This window comes from Salmo salar, chromosome 01 (genome assembly GCF_965601325.2).
Source record: "Salmo salar chromosome 01, fSalSal1, whole genome shotgun sequence".
Lineage (NCBI taxonomy): Eukaryota > Metazoa > Chordata > Actinopteri > Salmoniformes > Salmonidae > Salmo > Salmo salar.
Genome location: NC_138291.1, coordinates 13,274,839 through 13,298,482, shown reverse-complemented (window position 1 = coordinate 13,298,482; position 23,644 = coordinate 13,274,839). Strand labels below are relative to the sequence as shown.

General features: G+C 42.9%; 1 protein-coding gene across 4 annotated transcripts in view; it reads right to left on the bottom strand.

The window, feature by feature from the left end:
* LOC106562166 (leucine zipper protein 1) overlaps positions 1-23,644 on the bottom strand; it is a 63,342-nt gene that overhangs the window by 26,173 nt on the left and 13,525 nt on the right. The window contains exon 2 of one of the 4 annotated variants that reach the window (XM_014126960.3): positions 10,796-10,886. The exons of the other annotated variants lie outside the window; for them this stretch is intronic. The gene's annotated coding sequence lies outside the window, so the exon portion shown is untranslated. The remainder of the gene's footprint in view (positions 1-10,795; positions 10,887-23,644) is intronic. 4 annotated transcript variants of the gene reach the window in all.

Below are 23,644 nucleotides of genomic sequence, written 5' to 3'. Positions count from 1 at the left end.
AACGTCAATAAGGTTGAAACAATTATTATTATTTTTAAGTTTTTCAATATATTTTTATATTTGTATCTACTTTAAGTTTATACCTACAGTTAACTTGTGCAATACGTTAGGAGACAAAGCAGATCGTGTTCTTCATTTCACCAGTCACATTTTACATTATGAAGCTTACTGTAGTTCGCTGAGCCAGTCTGTTTGTTTATAAATGGCGCAACGTGCGAAAGCGGGAGCAGGTGAGTCCAGTTGTGTATTGACTCCGGTTACATTTTTTTGATGGCAAGTATTTTATTCAATAGAGTGATCAGGGATGTGCAAATATAGTTTTCCTACACAGAAAATACATTAGTGAAGCACATTCAGCTGAAAATAGAAGTGCAACGCTCTTTGGCTAGCAGCCACACAAGTAAATTAAATTGCAATTTAACTTGCTAGTCATCTAAGGAAATGGCTGAATTAATAAGGTGACGGGGCATTATGTTAACTTTCTGCCATGTTTGAGAAGTCAAAGTTCTTTGGATGAGTTATATGTAGGCTACAGCTTCCCCGAGCAGAGCAGGCAGGCTTGTTGCCCTATAGAGTCTTCAGACTCCAAACAGGCACAGCGTGTACACGTGCTGCTCCAGAGTCAGTACTATTCCTCCTTAAGAGACGCATGCGTCAAAATGTTGTTCATTTGTACAATGTCTCATTTACATTTTGCTTGTAAATGTCAAAACTCACCAAAAATAACATTAAGCTCCTACCTACTGTACAGTGCATTCGGAAAGTATTGAGACCCCCTCCCACACACTTTGTTACATTACAGCCTTATTCTAAAATGAATTAAACTACTTTTATTTTCACATGATACCCCATTAAACAGAAATACCTTATTCACGTAAGTATTCAGACCCTTTGCTATGAGACTTGAAATTTAGTTCAGGTGCATCCTGTTTCCATTGATCATCCTTTTGATGTTTCTATAACTTGGGAGTCCACGTGTCGAGGCACAGATCTAGGGAAGGGTACCAACAATTTCTGCAGCATTGAAGGTCCAAGGACACAGTGGCTTCCATTCTTAAATGGAAGACCACCAAGAATCTTCCTAGAGCTGGCCGCCTGGCCAAACTGAGCAATCGGGGGAGAAGGGCCTTGGTCAGGGAGGTGACCAAGAACCCGATGGTTACTCTGCCAGAGCTCCAGAGTTCCTCTGTGGAGATGAGAGAACCTTCCAGAAAGAAAACCATCTCTGAAGCACTCCACCAATCAGGCCTTTATGGTAGAGGGGTCAGACGGAAGCCATTACTCAGTAAAAAAGACAAGATAGCCTGCTTGGAGATGGTCAAAAAGGCACCTAAAGGACTCTGACCATGAGAAACAAGATTCTCTGGTCTGATGAAACCAAGATTGAACTCGGGCCTGAATGCCAAGCGTCACATCTGGAGGAAACCTGGCACCGCTCATCACTTGGTAAATACCATCCCAATGGTGAAGCATGGTGATGGCAGCATCACATTTTTCAGTGGCAGGAACTGGGAGACTAGTCAGGAGAGGGAAAGAGCAAAGTACAGAAATATCCTTTATGAAAACCTGCTCCAGAGAGCTCAGGACCTCAGACTGAGGTGAAGGTTCACCTTCCAACAGGACAACGACCCTAAGCACACAGCCAAGACAAAGCAGGAGTGGCTTCGGAATTTAATGTCCTTGAGTGGCCCAGTCAGAGCCCGGACTTGAACATCTCTGGAGAGACCTGAAAATAGCTGTGCAGCGACGCTCCCCATCCAACCTGACATAGCTTGAGAGGAGATGCAGAGATGAATGGGAGAAACTCCCCAATTACAGGTGTGCCAAACTTGTAACGTCATTCCCAAGAAGACTCTAGGCTGTAATCACAGCCTCAGGTGCTTCAACAAAGTACTGAGTAAAAAGTCTGAACGCTTATGTAAATGTCATAAGTTTGTTTAAAAACATTTGCAAAAATGTCTAAAAACTTGTTTTTGCTTTGTCATTATGGGGTATTGGGTGTCGATTGAGAATAAAAAAAAAAGTAAATCCATTTTAGAATAAGGCTGTAATGTAACAAAATGAAGAAAAAGTGAAGGTGTCTGAATACTTTCTGAATGCACTCTATATACAGTACCAGTTAAAGGTTTGGGCACACCTATTCATTCAATGGTTTTTCTTTATTTTTACTATTTTCTACATTGTTATTCTACAATGAAGACATCAATCAACACATATGGAATCATGTAGTAACGAAAGTGTTAAATCAAAATACATTTTAAATGTGAGATTCTTCAAAGTAGCCACCATTTATCTTGATGACAGCTTTGCACATTTGACATTTTCTCAACCAGCTTCATGAGGTAGTCACCTGGAATGCATTTCAATTAACAGGTGTGCCTTGTTGAAAGTTTATTTGTGGAATTTCCTTCTTAATGCGTTTAAGCCAAATCAGTTGTGTTGAGACAAGGTACGGGTGGTATAGAGAAGATAGCCCTATTTGGTAAAAGACCAAGTCCATATTATGACAAGAACAACTTAAATAAGCAAAGAGAAACAGTCCATCATTACTTTAAGACCTGAAGGTCAGTCAATCCGGGAAATTCCTAAAACTTTAGAAGTTTCTTCATGTGCAGTCGCAAAAACCATCAAGCACTATGATGATATTGGCTCTCATGAGGACAGCCACAGGAAAGGAAGACCCAAAGCTACCTCTGCTGCAGATAACTTCATTAGAGATTGGAGCCCAAATAAATGCTTCACAGAGTAACAGACACATCAACATAAACTGTTCAGAGGAGACGGCATGAATTAGGCCTTTGTGGTCAAATTGCTGCAAAGAAACCACAACTAAAAGGACACCAATAAGAAGAAGAGACTTGCTTGGGCCAAGAAACAGGAGCAATGGACATTAGACCGGTGGAAATCTGTCCTTTGGTCTGATGAGTCCAACTGAGATTTTTGGTTCCAATCGCCATGTCTTTGTGAGACGCAGAGTAGGTGAACGGATTATCTCCGCATGTGTGGTTCCCACCGTGAAGCAGGGAGGTGGTGGTGTGATGGTGCTTTGCTGGTGACACTGTCGGTGATTTATTTCTAATTCAAGGCACACTTAACCAGTATGGCTACCACAGCATTCTGCAGCGATTTGTCATCCCATTTGATTTGCGCTTGGTGGGACTACCATTAGTTTTTCAACAGGACAATGACCCAAAACACACCTCCAGGCTGTGTAAGGGCTATTTGACCAAGAAGAGTGATGGAGTGCTGCATCACCCGACCTCAATGGTTTGGGATGAGTTGGACTGCAGAGTGAAGGAAAAGCAGCCAACAAGTGCTCAGCATATGTGGGAACTGCATCAAGACTGTTGGAAAAGCATTCCAGGTGAAGCTGGTTGAGAGAATGCCAAGAGTGTGCAAAGCTATCATCAAGGCAAAAGGGTGGCTACTTTGAATAATCTAAAATATAAATTATATTTTGATTTGTTTAACACTTTTTTGGTTACTACATGATTCCATATGTGCCATTTCATAGTTTGATGGTCTTCACTATTATTCTGCAATGTAGAAAATAGTAAAAATAAAGAAAACCCTTGAATGGGTAGGTGTATCCAAACGTTTGACTGGTACTGTATATGTATAACTTCATGAGCTGGAATGCCTGTCTTTGCAATTTGTTTATTTTCGTTTGTGCGTTTTAGCATATTTAGCTAGCTGTTTCCATAAAAATGTGCTATTACTTGTGCTAATTTTGTTAGCATTCTGGTAAATCGGCACACAAGGGGCTTTTTTCTGTTTTTTTCACGCCGCTTGTGTACTAAACCGGTAATACCGTAAATCCCAAGATGAGAGAAAAACGGTATGATATGAAACTCTGAATAGCACCCAACCCTAGTGCAATGTGTTATCTTTGACACTGATGCAAGCAGATGCTGAGCAGACAGTATTTCAACCACATAAAATATGCACCCAAGACCAAGTCGTCTTATCAGAAACGTTTCATAATTCTCAGCTTTTCATTTCATTTCCTAATAGTTAAACTACATTGCTAATTCATTCTATCAATGTAAGACATTATTCTGGTGGGCACTACTTTATTTAGTCTTCTGGGACAACAAGTTATGACAGAAGAGAAGCTGCATGTATATAACTATAGTTGACAAACAAATAGCCTACCAAAATGTCGGAAATTATAAGCAGAAAGTTTACAGGTGAAAATAGCCTGCATGTGTTCCAGTATGAAGTATCAAGAAAATAAATTATGGAACTATGGTGGATGGAACTGCGCACATAGCCTACTTTTTACAATTATTTATTTGACAATCAGATGAACACGTCACACAACACCCATGATATGCGAAACTGAGCCTGAGCAGACCGTGAAAAACAACAATAAACGGGATAGGATGTTTACCTGCCACAGTATCCTGTCTAAGATCAGCATATCCCAGGCATCTTATCCGGATTTCTCATAACCGGGATAAAAGCTTTTTCAGGTTATTGTAAACAGGACATGATGTTCACGCCTTAACTCAAACACAGAACAGTTGAGTATCCTGAATAATAATGGAAAGTGTGTGTGCACATAAACGTGGTCATCGATTACGAGAAGGAAGAAGTGTGTTGACCATTCATATTATAGCTGATGATTCGTTAGAGGAGGGCTCCATTGTGTGTGTTGCCTTTATTACTCAGATCATCCTCATTTGTTACAAAGATATACCTTTTATTACTCGCCCATAGGGCGGCGCACAATTGGCCCAGCGTCGTCCGGGTTTGGCCGGGGTAGGCCGTCTTTGTATATAAGAATTTGTTCTTAACTTACTTGCCTAGTTAAATAAAAAGTTTAATAAAAATAAATGGAAGTGTTGGGAATGTAGGTGCGTGTGTGTGTTGATCAGAGGGAAGTCCTGTTGTGAAAACAGTATTTAGAGGACATGGGCCAGCCATTGTGAGTCCCGCCCCTCCCCTTCACTAAGTAATGATGTCATCAGAAACAGGCAGCCTTGGGCAGATAAAAGGAAAGAGAAGAGCTTAGGCAACAGGCAGGTTCACTGAGTGGGAACAGATGGGCAGAGGGAGGGAGACAGAGCATGTTCCTGTCCTGCATCACTTACATTTGGCTACTTGTCTGAGCACATTGTACAGATGCTTGGAACAGACTGTATATAATGTACAATCTAATACACTCACATGATCGTTCGTGAACAAACACACAGAGAGACACTGTGTCCCACTCCAACTGGCAACCTACTGTTTACTTTGGTCAGCAGCAAGCAATCGGGAGCACTTCCCCACTCGCTCTCTCTCTCCCCCTTCTCTAGAACTACTGTATAACTCAGTCTCTAGAGTCTGTGAGGGGTAGAACAGACTCTCTAGAACTATGACTCCGTCTCTACCCCCACACAGACTCTACAACTATGACTCCGTCTCTACCCCCACACAGACTGCCCGACAACCATTAACACACATACATGAACATGCCAAGCTCCAAGCTACAGCATGCACTCAAACTCATCCATACCATTAGTATCTAGTCTGATTCTATGAGACCTAATGGTTTAGAGCTGTGTGTTAGTATTTAGTCTGATTCTATGAGACCTAATGGTTTAGAGCTGTGTGTTAGTATCTAGTCTGATTCTATGAGACCCAACACACAGCTCCATACCATTAGTATCTAGTCTGATTCTATGAGACCTAACACACAGCTCCATACCATTAGTATCTAGTCTGATTCTATGAGACCTAACACACAGCTCCAAACCATTAGGTCTCATAGAATCAGACTAGATACTAACACACAGCTCCATACCATTAGGTCTCATAGAATCAGACAAGACACTAAAACACACAGCTCCAAAATTACACGTCTCTTACAAGATGGAACATAAATCCACTATAATGAAATACACAAGCATTTTCAAATAAAACATTAACTCCAAACCAATTGTAAAAAGAAGAAGAAAAAAAACTTAAGTGGGCTATAACAATACTAACTGGTACTTAGTATCCTGGACTTAATGCGAAGACTGAAATGCTGTTGATGAATGTCCACTGTCCCTGTCAAATAAATACATTCCTTAAACTGAGACGTTCCATTGGTTTTCTATATCCAAGAATTATCTCTGCTCTCTCCTCTATTGACTTCCATCCACTTTCAAGGTCAGAAAAAACAGGTAGGGTATGCACACTGGCACCAATGCCCAAAAGCACTCCACCAGTTTAAGGTTACAGCACAATACATGAGTCAGGGACAATACAATAGGACAGTGAGAGGACCCTCTAAACAGGGGTGGGAAACTCCAGTCCTCAGGGGCCTGATTGGGGGCACACTTTCTCCATACCTAGCAAAACACGGCTGATTAATCAAATTTCATTCTAAACTGAAGATCATGATTAGATGATTATTGGAGTCAGGTGTGTTAGCTGGGGCAAAACTGTGACACCAATCAGACCCCCGGGGACTTGAATTTCCCACCCCTGCTAGTAAGAGCCCAGTGAGATGGCTATTGGGACCAAGGCCCAGATTGAATTCTGATGGAACATTTGTGGGGCATGTCATATGAGTGTAGTACAGTGCACAACTGGTGAGACGGTGTGTGTGTGTGTCTCTCAAGTAGATGGTAAGTATGCATGTCTGTGAGTGTGTGTGTTCTCGTGTGTCAGCAACTGCCAGAACAGATGCCCTCGGGCACTAGTCAAAGATACTTCAAAGATTGATTAACATATCCTCTCTCCCTCCCTCCCATCAGTCCGTCTGGATGCCAGCCCTCTCCCGTGGGCACAGCCTGGCAGCGAGTGTTGGCATTAGATACCCACAGCGGCTGCAAGACGGCACTGTGGGAGCTTCAGAATCACTGCATCTCTTGTGTGAGAGGCTGACAGAGGGATGAGTAACTAAGTAGGAGAGACAGGGTATGAGAAAGACAGGGTATGAGAAAGACAGGGTATGAGAAAGACAGGGTATGAGAAAGACAGAAAGAGCTACAAAGCGATGGGGAGTGAGCCCACAGAATGCTGAGCAGGGCTTTGCCAGACCGGAACAATGCAGCACATATCATCATCATCATCATCACAGGCTAGAGAGAGAGGGGGAAGGAGAGAAATAAAGAGAAATGGAGAAAGTGAGGCAGAGGAGAAAAAAGAGGCAGTAGAAGTGATAAGAGAGAAACAGAGCGGGAGTAATGTGATGTTGTTTAGAATAAACAGAAGAGGTTGGGTGGTAGATGGAGGTGCATCCAGCCTGCAGTCAGGGGAATAGACATCACACCGGCCAGCGTAGCTCTGTCACAGAGCAGAGACTGGTGCCTCATTCCCCCTCCCCTTTCGCTTACCTTATAATGCAGCGGTATTTAAAAAGACACAAAGGAATAAACCCATGGAGATAAACGGAGGACAGGGGTGGAACTATACAGAGAGTGAGGTGGTGGAGAATTCATCTTACAGTGCATGTGCCTGCTACTTGAGTCTACAGAGACAGAAAGACCGATAATACGTCTGGGTTGTTGATTGACTCATTACTGTCAGTGACAGTAGCTGTATGTTTGGAATGGATACAGTAGTTCTAGCCACTACCACTGGGAGATATGATACAGCATATCATATTCATACAGTCTCTTCTCAAACTTCTGTATATGCAGTATTTACAACAATACGCAGTCGACGTCCTTTACCATGACAACGACCCACATTGACCATGTTCTAATTTACATTAGAAGAAAGAATACAACCGAATGGGAAGACCAATTAGTCAAGCCTCTATGGGATTAAACAGTCTCCTTTGGATACTTGATTTTATAAACCAGGTGGGTCGAGCCGTGAATGCCGATTGGCTGACAGCAGTGTTATATCAGACAGTACATCACAGGTATTTTTATCAGTCCTAATCCGTGCTATATTGGCCATATACCACACCCCTTCTTGCTAAATTGCTTAAATGTACCAATCTCCATAGATAAGTGTTCATAGATACTATCCAAAGTTATTAGCATGCTAAAGCAGACGGTGCCCGCAGCCCGAGTAGACTTGACTTGGACAGTCAGTGACACATTTTCTGTGGCTTTTCCCAGTGCTGAGTAAGTTTTACGGAGAGAGCACATTACTGGGAGGGTGTTATTGAGGGCATCCGTGTGAGCTGGCGCTCCGTGTGTGAGCTTCTGTGTCTGTGTGCCACTGCACCAGGGTTGCCATTTTCTACATTGTAGAATAACAGTGAAGACATAAAAACCATGAAATAATGAAATCATGTAGTAACCAATAAAAAAAAGTAAAAATCAAAATACATTTCATATGGGAGATTCTTCAAAGTAGCCACCCTTTGCCTTGACAGCTTTGCAAACGCTTGGCATTCTCTCAACCAGCTTCACCTGGAATGCTTTTCCAACAGTCTTGGAGTTCCCACATATGCTGAGCACCTGTTGGCTGCTTTTCCTTCACTGTGCGGCCCAACTCATCCCAAACCATCTCAATTGGGTTGAGGTTGGGTGATTGTGGAGGCCAGGTCATCTGATGCAGCAATCCATCACTCTCCTTCTTGGTCAAATTTCCCTTACACAGCCCGGAGGTGTGTTGGGTCATTGTCCTGTTGAAAAACAAATGACACTCCCACTAAGCACAAACCAGATGGGATGGAGTATCGCTGCAGAATGCTGTGGTAGCCATGCTGGTTAAGTGTGCATTGAATACTAAATGAGTCACAGACAGCAAAGCACCCCCACACCATCACACCTCCTCCATGCTTTACGGTGGGAACCACACATGCAGAGATCATCTGTTCACCTACTCTGCTTCTCACAAAGACACGGCGGTTGGAACCAAACATCTCAAATTTGGACTCCGACCAAAAGGACAGATTTCCACCGGTCTAATTTTCATTGCTCGTGTTTCTTGGCCCAAGCCAGTCTCCTCTTCTTATTGGTGTCCTTTAGTAGTGGTTTCTTTGCAGCAATTCGACCATGAAGGCCTGATTCACACAGTCTCATCTGAACAGTTGATGTGTCTGTTACTCTGTGAAACATTTATTTGTGCTGCAATCTGAGGTGCAGTTAACTCTAATGAACTTATCCTCTACAGCAGAGGTAACTCTGGGTCTTCCTTTCCTGTGGCGGTCCTCATGAGAGCCAGTTTCATCATAGCCCTTGATGGTTTTTGCAACTGCCCGTAAAGAAACTTACAAAGTTCTTGAAATTTTCCAGATTGACTTACCTTCCTGTCTTAAAGTAATGGACTGTCATTCCTCTTTGCTTATTTGAGCTGTTCTTGCCATAATATGGACTTGGTCTTTTACCAAATAGGGCTATCTTCTGTGTACCACCCCTACCTTGTCACAACTGATTTGTTCAAAAGCATTAAAGAGGAAAGAAATTCCACAAATCAACTTTTAACAACGAACACTTGTTAATTGAAATGCATTCCAGGTGACTACCTCATGAATCTGGTTGAGAGAATGCCAAGAGTGTGAAAAGCTGTCATCAAGGCAAATGGTGGCTATTTTGAAGAATCTCACATTTAAAATATATTTTGATCTGTTTAACACTTTTTTCGTTACTACATGAGTCCATGTGTTATTTCATAGCTTTGACGTCGTCACTATTATTCTAAAATGTAGAAAACAGTAAAACAAATTAAGAAAAAGCCTTGAAAAATGGTACTGTACATATTAATATATAATTCAGTGACTGAAATTACATCCCAATCCTCAGTAGCCTATTCCAGCAGGCTATTGGGAAACACAAGCACTTCTTACCTCGAAATCGCCTCGCTTAATCATGTGAAATAAATTTGTCTACCAATTTGAACTAAGCAAACTGCCTAGTCATTCATCTTACCTAGACTAAGCTATCTGAAATTAGATATAGGCCACTTTTTTTCAGAAAAAACATACATGGCATAACATTAACAGTTGTATTTTTTAAATAAATAAACAAATAAAACATACATAGGCTACCTGCATCTAGCTAAGTAAACCATGGCAACGTTTAATTACAATCATAAACCCAGATTTAGTAGCCTATTAAAAGTCAATCTCGCAAATAGGCCATTTATAACAGTTTGTACTTTGTAGTCTTAGTAACATCTGACACATAACGGCAAAATTGCCACAAAACCTCCTAACATTCGTTTTTTTAAGTTCGTCCAAGTGTTTCTTGCACAGAGATTGAGATCCTCTGTCCAACTTTCATCACAAACCCTCCTGTCAGATTTATCTAGAGTTATGTACAAGGGCAAAAGCGATTTATTTATTATAGCTCGCAATAATTATTAATTTTGATGGAAAACCAAATTTTGCTTCTTAATTAGCTCGATAACGTTATGAGAAAAGGATTGGATAAATGTTGCAACAGTTTTCAGGCCTTGTGGGTTTTGGGCTATGCGCTTTTGACCTGGAAACCCTGCACTGCGTGTGTATGTGTGCCACTCCTCGCTGACCTAAGGGTATAGGGAAGGAAGCACAACGCTGGCTTTAGTGCAACACTGCCCAGGCCCGCCAGGAAACAGGCTTACAAAGGGTTCAGAGGTAAGAACCGGCCTTGGAATCCGGAACCTTCCTACCAAATTCACACTGCGTTTCCTATTCCAACTGACCAGCTGGATAAAAAAACAAATTGCCGCACACATATGGGCACAGGAGTGCCAATACACAAACATTTGGCTACAGTGCGCGCGCGCGCACACAAAAATACAATCTCTACAGATGTAGATCCGGTAAGGGTATGAAAGACAGTCTTGACAAACACACACACACTGAACAAATACAGGAACTAGGATGTAGATACTGTAATCTTAAGTGTACACAGTCTTGACACAGACAATTTACCTGCTGCTTATTTGGGTGCTAAGAAGCTGGTAAACAAGGCCTCTGTCTCCAGGTGGTTTCACCATGGAGCTCTATCCACAAGCCCTATAACCTGAGGGGACACACAGGGCAAACCAACATATGAGTTAGTAATGATTCATAGCATCCTTTCACCATTGTTGCGCTTGGTAGTCAACTGACAATGGGATCAGTGTAAAAAGAACCGTTCATACGAAGGCATCTTACCTGTGTTTACACAGGTAGCCCCATTGATCTGGACAAATGATCAGCATTGTGCTGCCTGGGTAAATGCAGCCATTGACTTGAGGTGGTCTGAGAACTGAGAAGTCAGTCAGATATGTGCCACATTTCGTTGCTCAGCAATTGTCTCATGCATGACCAGACAATCGTTTTTGGCTGGCCTGGCCCAACAACAGTGCTCCATTCATTCCATTCTGGCCCGACGTCGAGCACTACTTCTCCTCTCAAACATGGGTTGCCACAGAAGACCAGGAGATTTTCTTTTCTTTCTTCTGACACATGAACCGGTTTTGTGCAGTAGCATTCCATATGTTTCATTAAGCACAAAGAATCCACCGTTAAGACTATATGTCTGGTATGGATTTTCAAGTGGGGAAGAGGAGGGGGAAACATCCCTTTAGTGACGTAGAAAAGGAAAATATGTTATAGAGAAGAGAGGAAAGATTGAAGGAACACAAGTTCTCACAGACAGACAAAAGAGAGACTGAAATAACAGGAGGACCCCCCCCCCCCCCCCGCTACACTGGTAACTGCAGACATACGTATTTAATGTATACCCCCACTGTGCCTGCAGTAGGACTATTCCAGTACACCCTTCGCTACAAGGATGTTGCTAATTCAAGGATAAACCCTTAGTATTGGGCAGCTCATGGTACATTCATGAGCTCTCACACAGTAGTCATTGAATAAACAAACAGATCTGCTGAATAATGGCACGCATAGTGGACATTCTGTTTAACTGTAAGGTGATGCATCAGGTCAGTTTGTCACAAGGAGCCCAGCAAACACACAAATGACCACACAGCGTTGTCTCAACGTTGACTCCAAGTTGTGGGGCTCAACAGGCCTTGCTACCTTTACACTCAGACATGGATCCTCCCTCTACATCAGTTGAATAGAAGGGAGTATTATCATGCTGTTTACATTTAAACTACGACCACTAGCGGAAAGACAGCTTCAGAAAGTACACCACATTTCTTAAAAAATGTTCCCTTTCTATGATTACGCAAGGGGGCAAAGTACGGCATGAAGTACAGAGCTAGAACCACCCCATTTTGGGACCTTTAATAAACAACATTGAGCCGCCTTGAAGAACTTATCAACATTTGGCCTCTGACTCAAGTCAAATCCAGGCTGATAAAGCGATCTACCGGTGTGTATATTTCTAAGCACCTTTTCTTTCCCACACACACACACACACTTCCCCGTGCACATCAAACCAGCCAGACCCTCTGACCCACCTGGCATGAGTCCTTTGGGGAGAGATTTGACCCAAATATTGTCATGGCTGGTACCAATAACTACCAAATGTGCAAACCCTGCTACCCCTACCTCCCTCAGAGCAAGCTGGTTTCTAATCTCGTCGTACTGTGTTCCGAGTACAAAGCAGCAAATCACAAAGAATTTACACGTAACAACGAATACATCTTCTCATGTAGTTTGTGGGTGGCCATTATAAAATGACCTCTCCTAGTTCATTGGTCATCTGACACTGTACAGTTTTAGCTTAAACCAGGAGACATATTTGTTGATATCATGTGATCAAATCTTTCTGGATCAGTACCCTCTTTTTCTTACTGGTAAAGGGCAGATCTCTGGAGTCCAAAGTAAATCAGCCCATGACAGATGTAACAGAAGTTGCGTTCTACATGCCAGTCGGGGTATGTTATGGAGGGCCTCCAGTATGGAGTGATGGTAACAGTGATAGGATATCAGAAAGGCAGAGGATTGAACCTGTGAAGCAGAGGTTTGAGCTACAATTATAACACTGACATGGGCACTTGATCCGTAATTGCGTCGCGGAGTATGCGAACTATTCTTTCAGGTTGCACAAATGACTGAAACAGCTAAGTACCAAAGCACTCATTTCATTAAGAGACAAGAAATAGATGGAGAAAAAGGCTTGATCAGTCAAAACAATATGGTTGAAAAAAATGTATATAAAGAAAGGGTTGAAAGCCAGACAGCTATGTAACGACACAGAGAGCAAGGGAGAAAGAAAGTGAGCGGGGGGAGAGCTCATGTTCAATTTCCTTACCGCAACATTTCAGGGCATTAAAATACACGCAGGGTTCTTTCTGCGCTGGAGCTAGTTTGCATGGGAGCCCATTTCCTGTGAGTGATTAGCAGGGAAGTGGATAAGGAGGGGGCTGTGGTTCGCTCTGAGAGTTCTTGGATTGTTTTGTCTGCGAGCAAAGGAAAGGAATGCCCAAATTAAACATGCTGAACAGGATGCCCAGAGGGGGGCGAAGGGAGGGAAGGGTGTAAGGGGGATGGGGGGGCGAAAGGAGGGAAGGGGGGCAAAGGGAGGGAAGGGGGGGCAAAGGGAGAGAAGCGAAGGGAGGAAAGGGTGGGGCGAAGGGTGGAAGGGGGCGAAGAGAGGGAAGGGTGGAAGGGGGGTGGAAGGGGGAGGGGGGCGAAGGGAGGGAAGCGGAAAACAACAAAGAAAAGAATAGAACACCAAATAGATTTTTCAATTTCAGGCAACTAACAAACCGCAAGTGCAATGCCACCCACTCATACTCACATTCCATCAGATAGGGATGGTGCACAGGAATGTTGTATAGTGTTGATAGAGCAGTCATATGCCCCACCAGAAGGAGGCCGCGAGATCCTTTATTTCACTCAAAACCTGAACAACTTGTAGGGACTGTAGACGGAATACAAAGGGAAAGCCAGCCACTTCGTGTAAATTGACGCCTCACTTCCAGACAGACAATCTAAACCCCTTCTGGCTGCCAGGCCAGAGAGTGTCAAGCAGTGTCCTCAGAGCATGCGCAGACCAGCTGGCTGGTGTGTTTGCGAACATATTAAAATCTTTCACTATCCCAGTCGGTTGTCCCCACTTGCGTCAAGGTGTCTACCATCGTTCCTTTATCCAAGAACGCGAAGGTTACTGAACTAAATGACTATCGCCCCATAGCATTCACTTTTGTAATCATGAAGTGCTTTGAGAGGCTAATTAAGGACCAAATCACCACCTTACCCGACACCCTAGACCCACTACAATTTGCATACATCCCCAACAGATCCACGGATGACGCAATCTCCATTGCACAATCCCACCTGGACAAGAGGAATACCTATGAAAGAATGCTGTTCATTAACCTGTTATGGCTAGGGGGCAGTATTTTCACAGCCGGATAAAAAACGTACCCGATTTAATTTGATTATTACTCCTGCCCAGAAACTAGAATATGCATATCATTATTAGCTTTGGATAGAAAACACTCCAAAGTTTCTAAAACTGTTTGAATGGTGTCTGTGAGTATAACAGAACTAATTTGGCAGGCCAAAACCTGAGAAGATTCCATGCAGGAAGTGCCCTGTCTGACAATTTCTTGCCCTTCTTGATTATCTCTATCCATTACAGAGGATCTCTGCTGTTACGTGACACTTCCTACGGCTCCCATGGGCTCTCAGAAGGCGGCAAAAAGCTGAATCGTGGCTTTGCAGGCTCTGGTTGAAAAAAAGTAGCGCGTTTGGATAGTGGCTGGGTACAGTACTGTGAGACTCAGGCGCGTGCCCGCGTCGACCCCATGCTTTGTTTCTTTCGTCTGTTTACCTAAACGCAGATTCCCGGTCGGAATATTATCGCTTTTTTTATGACAAAAATGGCATAAAAATTGATTTTAAACAGCGGTTGACATGCTTCGAAGTACGGTAATGGAATATTTAGAAATCTTTTGTCACGAATTGCGCCATGCTCGTGACCCTTATTTACACGTCGGATAGTGTCTTGAACGCACTAACAAAATGCCGCTGTTTGGATATAACTATGGATTATTTTGAACCAAACCAACATTTGTTATTGAAGTAGCAGTCCTGGGAGTGCATTCTGACTAAGAACACCAAAAGTAATCAAACATTTCTAATAGTAAATCTGACTTTGGTCAGGGCTAAACTTGGTGGGTGTCTAAATAGCTAGCCGTGATGGCTGGGCTATCTACTCAGAATATTGCAAAATGTGCTTTCACCGAAAAGCTATTTTAAAATCGGACACCTCAATTGCACAAAGGAGTTCTGTATCTATAATTCTTAAAATAATTATGTTTTTTGTGAACGTTTATCGTGAGTAATTTAGTAAATTCACCGGAGGTTTGCGGGGGGTATGCTAGTTCTGAACGTCACATGCTAATGTAAAAAGCTGGTTTTTGATATAAATATGAACTTGATTGAACAAAACATGCATGTATTGTATAACATAATGTCCTAGGTGTGTCATCTGATGAAGATCAAAGGTTAGTGCTGCATTTAGCTGTGGTTTTGTTTTTTGTGACATTATATGCTAGCTTGAAAAATGGGTGTCTGATCATTTCTGGCTGGGTACTCTGCTGACATAATCTAATGTTTTGCTTTCGCTGTAAAGCCTTTTTGAAATTGCACAGTGTGGTTAGATAAAGGAGAGTCTTGTCTTTAAAATGCTGTGAAATAGTCATATGTTTAAAAAATGGAAGTTTTTGCATTTGAGGAATTTGTAATTCGTGCCACGCCCATCATTGGATATTGGAACAGGTGTTCCGCTAGCGGAACGTCTAGATGTAAGAGGTTAACTACAGCTCAGCCTTCAACACCATAGTGCCTTCCAAGCTCATCACTAAGCTCAGGGCCTGAACATCTTGCTGTGCAACTGAGTCCTGGACTTCTTGATGGGACAACTCCAAGAGGAAGGTAAGAAACACCTCCCCAACGCTGATCTCAACATGGGGGCCCCACAAGGGTGGGTGCTCAGTCCCCTCCTATACTTCCTGTTCACCCATGACTGTGGTGCCACGCACGTCTCCAACTTAAATCATCAAGTTCGCTGACAACAACAGTGGTAGGCCTAATTACCAACAACGAAGACAGTCTACAGGAAAGTGGTGAGTGCCTTGGCGGAGTGGTCCCAAGAAAATAACCTCTCACTCAACGTCAACAAAATGAAAGAGCTGATTGTGGACTACAGGAGACAGCATGCCCACATCCACATCGATGGGGCCCCAGTGGAGAGGGTGAAAAGTTTCTCAGTGTGCAAATCACAGATGACTGAAATGGTCCCTTTACACAGTGTGGTGAAGGGAGCATCTTCGGAACCTACTTTGTTCAACTGTTGAATTTAGGGCCATGTCTTTTGCTTGCAACGTGATATGGCACCTGTTATTTCATTCCGTCGGTGAGTGTGTTGCATAGGGAGTTGTGTGCGCAAACGATTCCGTAATGGATTGTTGCCTGGGCTTTGCTCGTGATGACGCTTGTTGGCCTAGACCTAATTTTTCTTCGCCATGCATTCGTCATGCTGTATTTACATCCCTGTGTTTCAAATAGTAGAATAAGTTGCTTGTGTTACTACAAGTGGTTGTTATAGTTTTGCAACAATTCAAGCACACCGCCTCACTCTGCTCGATATTACTAGGTTTAAAACAAACATAAGCCAAAACAACAGACACAGCATCTTTCATTGGCAGTAACTGTTCTTGCATTTCCTTCATCTCAGTTCATATCCCCCAGCTAATGAACTAAGCTACTCGCAACATCACTTGGGAGAACCGCCAACAACAGGTGTGGGAAGCATGGGATAGAACAAGGCTCTGATTGGCTGCTGTAGTCTTGGTTGACTGAAACGGAATAGATGAAACCCTTAAAAAAATGTATTTGTTGCGGCAAACCAGCCAGAGCCGGGACTTGAACCCGATTGAACATCTCTGGAGAGACCTGAAAATAGCTGTGCAGAGACGCTCCCCATCCAACCTGACAGAGCTTGAGAGGACCTGCAGAGAAGAATGGGAGAAACTCCCCAAATACAGCTGTGCCAAGCTTGTAGCATCATACCCAAGACAACTCGAGGCTGTAATCACAGCCAAAAGGTGCTTCAACAAAGTACTGAGTCTTGTAAATGTGATTTCATAAATAGGGACATTATCGAACAAAACGAACATTTGTGTAACATGGAGTGCTGGGAGTGCCACCAGATGAAGATCAAAGGTTAGTGATTCATTTAAAAATCGCTATTTCTGACATTTGTGAGTCCTCTCCTTGGCTGGAAAATGTCTTTATGGTTACTTGTGGCTAGGCGCGTCCTAACATAATCGCATGGTGTGCTTTCGCTGTAAAGCCTTTTTGATTAACAAGAAGTTTCTTTAAAATGGTGTACAATACTTGTATGTTTGAGGAATTTTAATTATGGGATATCTGAATTTGGCGCCCTGCAATTTCACTGGCTGTTGTCACTGGCTCTGATACCAGAGAGGTTAATACATTTTATTATACGGCTTTAAATGTAACAAAATGTGGAAAAAATGTAAGTGGTCTGAAACCTTTCCGAATACCCTGTATGCTACATGGCTCATTCTAATATTTCTACTACTGTACATTGCATTTTAGTTACACTGTTAATACACATAGCATATTTATACACTGGATTTAACATAGCTCACTAATATATCTACTGCTGTACATATCATTCCAAGTATATCTTGTGTAAATTCATCAGGTGTAGATACGTATATATTGCATTTGGAGTACTGTTACAGTGGGTTGTTAATTGGATTTGTTGCGACATTTCTTAACTTCTTTATTTGGGGATTTTGTATGTATTGCTAGGTGTTACTGCACTGCTATAGCTAGAAAAACAAGCATTTCGCTGCAGCCGCGATAACATCTGCAAATGTATATGCGACCAATAAACTGATTTGATGTATTATAATATTTTATCCCAAGATGAAAAGCAACCTTAACGTGGCACTCCAGTCTCCTTTTCACCTCATTTAACACCCGCTTTACTTTTTTTAAGTCAGTCATGACAAAGCACAAGTGGGGAGGCTTTCCTCTTTTGTTCTCCATTGTTCCTCTATTCTTCTTGAAGCAAGGGGAGAGGCCGGTGACATCACGGATTCCCATTAGACCCACTCCTTGAAGTTTGCAGTACCTGAAAACATATGCTTTTTACCCTTTAGTGTGTGTACTTTATTGTATTTTTTATTTTTGTACTGTATTTATACTTGGGATATTGCTTTTCAAAAGTAAAAGCTCAAAAATAGCAGGAGGACATCTTTAAGGCATACTTCAGGATTTTATCTACTTCCCCAGAGTCAGATGAACTCGTGGATAGCATTTTCTATATCTGTGTCCAGTATGGATCTCATTGCCAAAATCCTGAAGTATACCTATAAGTCTTTTATTCCTCTTTTTCAAAAAGCTTTTGTTCTGCACTGTACACCCCATAATGGAAGGAAGGGAGTAAAAGCAGCAAAACGATGTACAGTTACTTGACAATTGTCATCGTTATCCCAAAAAGCAGTAGTATTAGCCTCCTGCTATTGCTGCTCCTCTTCATTTTAAAATAGTTACAGAACATTCTCCAGGCCAACCCACACAATAAGGTGACTCACTTGGGTAAAAAAGGTATTTCTTGGACTTGAATTGATTCGTATTGCTTCCTTATAAGGTCTGCTGCCCATTCAGGGCTTTTGTGTTTGGCATGTCGGAGGGGCCAGATGCTTCTTAGACCTCCAGCTCGGAGGGAGAGCATATAAAACAGGACTTTAACTGCATTCTTCATGGCCGACGCTGGGGCCCACCTATCCACACCCATCCTCAGACCAGCATGAGGGAAGGAGAAAGGGAAATGAAGGGAGATTGTGAAAAAGGGAGAATTACAATGAGTTGGTCGGTCCAAGTGGGTGGGCAAAGGATTTTCTTGGCCCTTGGCACCACCACAGTCACTGTTGTGCCCTTGTTTGACCAGGGAGGGGAATACTCACATCTGGCACTTAGAGGCATGTTTATCAAAGTTATCAAGAGCACCAACACAGTAAAATAGCTGACTTCTGTCAGTGGGGAGGGAAGGACCGAGGATGCTGAGTGAAGCTGAATGCCAGTCAGAAAATGAGAAACAGCAAACTGTGGCTCAATCAAGTAACTGAACACAACGTGTAGAACCATGACAGGGCATTGTTCAGTTCACAGCAAAGGGGAGGAGGGCCAGCTTAGCTTGACAAATACATCCAGACACACAAGAAGAAAAAAATAAAAAGGCCAGAATGTTGGATCCTAAAAGAAAAAGCAGCGTATTCCAGAACACAAATGAGCTAGTCAGGTCTAGGAGTGTTAAGGATTCCTGTGGAGCGAGCTGCCGCGGTAGCCAGGTCTTCCTGTAGCATTATTACTCAGGACAAAGGAAGGCCCATGTCACCGAGGCAGGCAGGGAGGGAGGGAGAGGCAGGAACACCAGACAAGGAAGTGCCTTACTTATCCTATTATGGCTGTATGCAGGTCCAATAAAGGTTCCAAGTTTTATTAGTCGTACGGGACATGCATGATATACATTAACGAAATGCTTACATAACGAGAGTAAATCACCTTGTGACAGGTTGAAAGTTGCCTACTGTACAGGGAAAACAGTGATTGGTAAGCATGTCAAACCTACTAGCAAGACGACTGAAGAAAACACACAATCGCTCTCGCAACTCGATGGGATTCTCCAGTTAAATGTTCTTTTTAGTCCAGGTTAAATGCTTAATCTGTATCCGGGCAACCAGCCCTATAAACAGAGATTTCATACTTAACTCTGGGTTAAGTAGGACATTGGAAGCTTTACATGGAACCTAAAACAGCATATGTGCTGTGATGAGTGACCAACCGATGGGCATGGAAAAATAAGGGAAGGAAGGACGGGTATAAATGAGGCTGCATGAGGGCCTTCCAGATGGCAGGACGATGATGCCTCGCACATGGGCAGTGTGTGTGTGTGTGTGTGTGTGTGTGTGTGTGTGTCTCCGCAGCAGACTCCTTCGCTAGACCAGGCCAAAGACAACACGGCACTCCAACCAGAGAGGTTAGAGAGAACGGATCAAACCGTGATGACGGCCCTATTTCTGTCCCCCCAACGCCTGGATACAGCAGTCAGACGGGACCTAGCGACTTGAAACGAGGCTTCGAAATTCTTCATTAAAATTCTTCAAACATTTCTATTTTTACAGCTATTTTGCGTCACGAGACTGCTAGCATATGGAGTTCCAAAAGCAACCGGCTGGCTGGGGGGGGAAGGGGGGAGCGCAAGAGAGACACCCAACCCACTCGTTACGCACTGGCCCTTTTCAAAGAGCTGATGGAGTTTGCGATGGATCGGGCAGAAAAATAACACTGACGAAAGCTTCCATCCAGACATGTTAGCACATATGATTATGGAAAGTAAAATAGTAAAGAAGCCACTTTTTTTGGTAGCATCAGAAGAAAATTGAGTAGACTCAGAGGGGGGTAGAAGGGGGAGGAAGGGGAAGCCTAGCGTTTAAACATTCGTCACCCTGAGAACATGTATATTTTCTGATCAAAAGAAAAATAATCCACAGAAGGAATTTTGTTTTGGAAGCCGCCTGTTAGATCCTAGGTTTAGGACACAGGAGAGAGAGACAGCAGAGGGGAGCAGTGATTCCACATGTATGCTCTACAGTACAGTGCAGAAGGGAGATTGACAGAAATACAGGCCCAAAGCAATTATCCACATAGAATTACAGAAGCACGGCCAAAGTCAACAGTAAACATAACGGACACAATCACTCAAAGCTAGTTTTAGACCATTCACATCCAGACTAGAATAAAAATGTGTGGTTTTGGAGTGGGAGTATTACGAATGACAGGGGAAGAAAGAGGGAAGGCCCTATTCAATCTTTGAAGGTGCTGCGGGCGACTCCATGGTCACGGAGTGATGCTGAGACTGATTTTTCCACTTTAAAAATATACAGTAACAGTCAAAAGCTTGGACACACCTACTCATTCAAGGGTTTTTCTTTATTTTTTACCATGTTCTACATTGTAGAATAATAGTGAAGACATCAAAACAATGAAATAACACTTATGGAATCATGTTAAACATCAAACTAAATGTAATATTTGATATTCTTCAAAGTAGCCTACTTTGCCTTGATGACAGCTTTGCACAGTTGTTATCCAGCTTCACCTGGAATGCTTTTCCAACAGTTTAACACCTTTTTGGTTACTACATGATTCCATATGTGTTATTTCATAGTGTTGATGTCTTCACTATAATTTTACAATGTATAAAATAGTAAAAATAAAGAAAAATCCTTGAATGAGTAGGTGTGTCCAAACTTTTGACTGGTACTGTATATGTCAAACAAAAACCGATGATTGCAAAGGAACACTTCCACCCAAAATTTTACAAAAACACATCTACTTGAAAAACAGTGCAGATGCAAAGTTTGGTGCTGTTGGTGCCGTCATTCTGTTACCAAGCTTTGCATATGCTCTGTTCAAGTAAATGTGTTTTTGTAATTTTTTTTTAACCATAAACGCAATTGTTTAAAATCTGGATCTTTTTATTTATTTATGAGCATGTCTTACCGTGTTCCGACCATAGGATTGTTAAAGGGATTGTTTTATAAACACTTCCTTTTTCAGTGGAAATTGTTAAAAGTAGTCCTTGTGCATAAAGTTGTATGCTTTGTTTAACTTAGCAATCATTGTGCTTTCTCAGTGTTTTGTTACTTACTGCCCCACACACTTCCAGGCAACCAGCACACAGACCACAGTACCTGCCTGCAGGGCCATAACTACACATGAGAACACCAAGGTCCGGACCTCATTTTTTTTAATTTGAATGGATTTTTAGCAACTCAGTCAGGGACTCAACTTACAGTGGAGTTAGAATAGCAGAATACAGAAGGTGACATTTCAAAACTTCGTTGTGAATCAGCAGAGATGTGGATACAGGTGTCCGTCATCCCTCTCTTTCTCACCCTCGTCCTCGTTCCCCTTCTCCCTCCATTTCCTCTTGTTCTCTCCCTCTATCTGCGGGGGCAGACCAGAGAGGAGGCGATCTGTCTGTCATTCAGAAAGGCTAAGCAGACATCCAGGAGCGCTCCCTCTCTTTCACACGCATGCGTTATAGTCGACCGTCAGACACCGAGAGAGGGGGCCAGAGAGGGATGTGTAAAACATGACGGGTGGTTGCCACAGCAAATGTGAGCCAACGGGTCATAAAACTCCCCCGCCCACACTCATGGATACCAAGGCTAGACAGAGGGCACGACTGTTATCTCAGGGTCCGAGCGACATCACTCAGTGAGGACTCATTCACATGTAGTCCAGCTCTCTCCCTCACCCTCTCCTTTCGGGCTGATAACAGAGTCCAGCAGGTCTCTCCCTCCCCCTTCGCGCTGATAACAGAGAGAGAGTGGCTGTAAGATAGGCATGTGAAAAATGGATTTATTTTCGTGCTGTTTAAAAACCTTTAAAAAAAAATCTGTTTTCTGTTAAAAATCTGAAAATTCCATGTGAATTCACAATGCAGAGTATGGTCCTACTGCGTATGACCACTAAGGGGGGAATTAAGTTCTAACTATCGCAGTCATAGGCTGAATCTCATTACTGAACACCTGGCCCATAAAGTCCTTTATCGAGTGGCCACTTGCTGTTGTGTTTGATAGTGATCACACTAGTTTGCAAGTGTTTTGGCTAAAATTTGCATTGAGACAATGCGCACTTGACATCAACTGCAGTTTATCAATATTCCAAAATTCTAAATCTATTCGACAGCATGGTCTCCTGCGCCCGTCTTGTACATGACTCGCTCTATGAAACATGGTCTCCCGCGCCCCGTCTTGTACATGACTCGCTCTACGAAACATGGTCTCCTGCGCCCCGTCTTGTACATGACTCGCTCTATGAAACATGGTCTCCTGCGCCCCGTCTTGTACATGACTCGCTCTATGAAACATGGTCTCCTGCGCCCCGTCTTGTACATGACTCGCTCTATGAAACATGGTCTCCTGCGCCCCGTCTTGTACATGACTCGCTCTATGAAACATGGTCTCCCGCGCCCGTCTTGTACATGACTCGCTCTATGAAACATGGTCTCCCGCGCCCCGTCTTGTACATGACTCGCTCTATGAAACACAGTCTCCCGCGCCCCTGTCTTGTACAGTGAGGGAAAAAAGTATTTGATCCCCTGCTGATTTTGTACGTTTGCCCACTGACAAAGAAATGATCAGTCTATAATTTTAATGGTAGGTTTATTTGAACAGTGACAGACAGAATAACAACCAAAAAAATCCAGAAAAACCCATGTCAAAAATGTTATAAAATGATTTGCATTTTAAATGAGGGAAATAAGTATTTGACCCCTCTGCAAAACATGACTTAGTACTTGGTGGCAAAACCCTTGCTGGCAATCACAGAGGTCAGACGTTTCTTGTAGTTGGTCACCAGGTTTGCACACATCTCAGGAGGGATTTTGTCCCACTCCTCTTTGCATATCTTCTCCAAGTCATTAAGGTTTTGAGGCTGACGTTTGGCAACTCAAACCTTCAGCTCCCTCCACAGATTTTCTATGGGATTAAGGTCTGGAGACTGGCTAGGCCACGCCAGGACCTTAATGTGCTTCTTCTTGAGCCACTCCTTTGTTGCCTTGGCCGTGTGTTTTGGGTCATTGTCATGCTGGAATACCCATTCACGACCCATTTTCAATGCCCTGGCTGAGGGAAGGAGGTTCTCACTCAAGATTTGACAGTACATGACCCCGTCCATCGTCCCTTTGATGCGGTGAAGTTGTCCTGTCCCCTTAGCAGAAAAACACCCCCAAAGCATAATGTTTCCACCTCCATGTTTGACGGT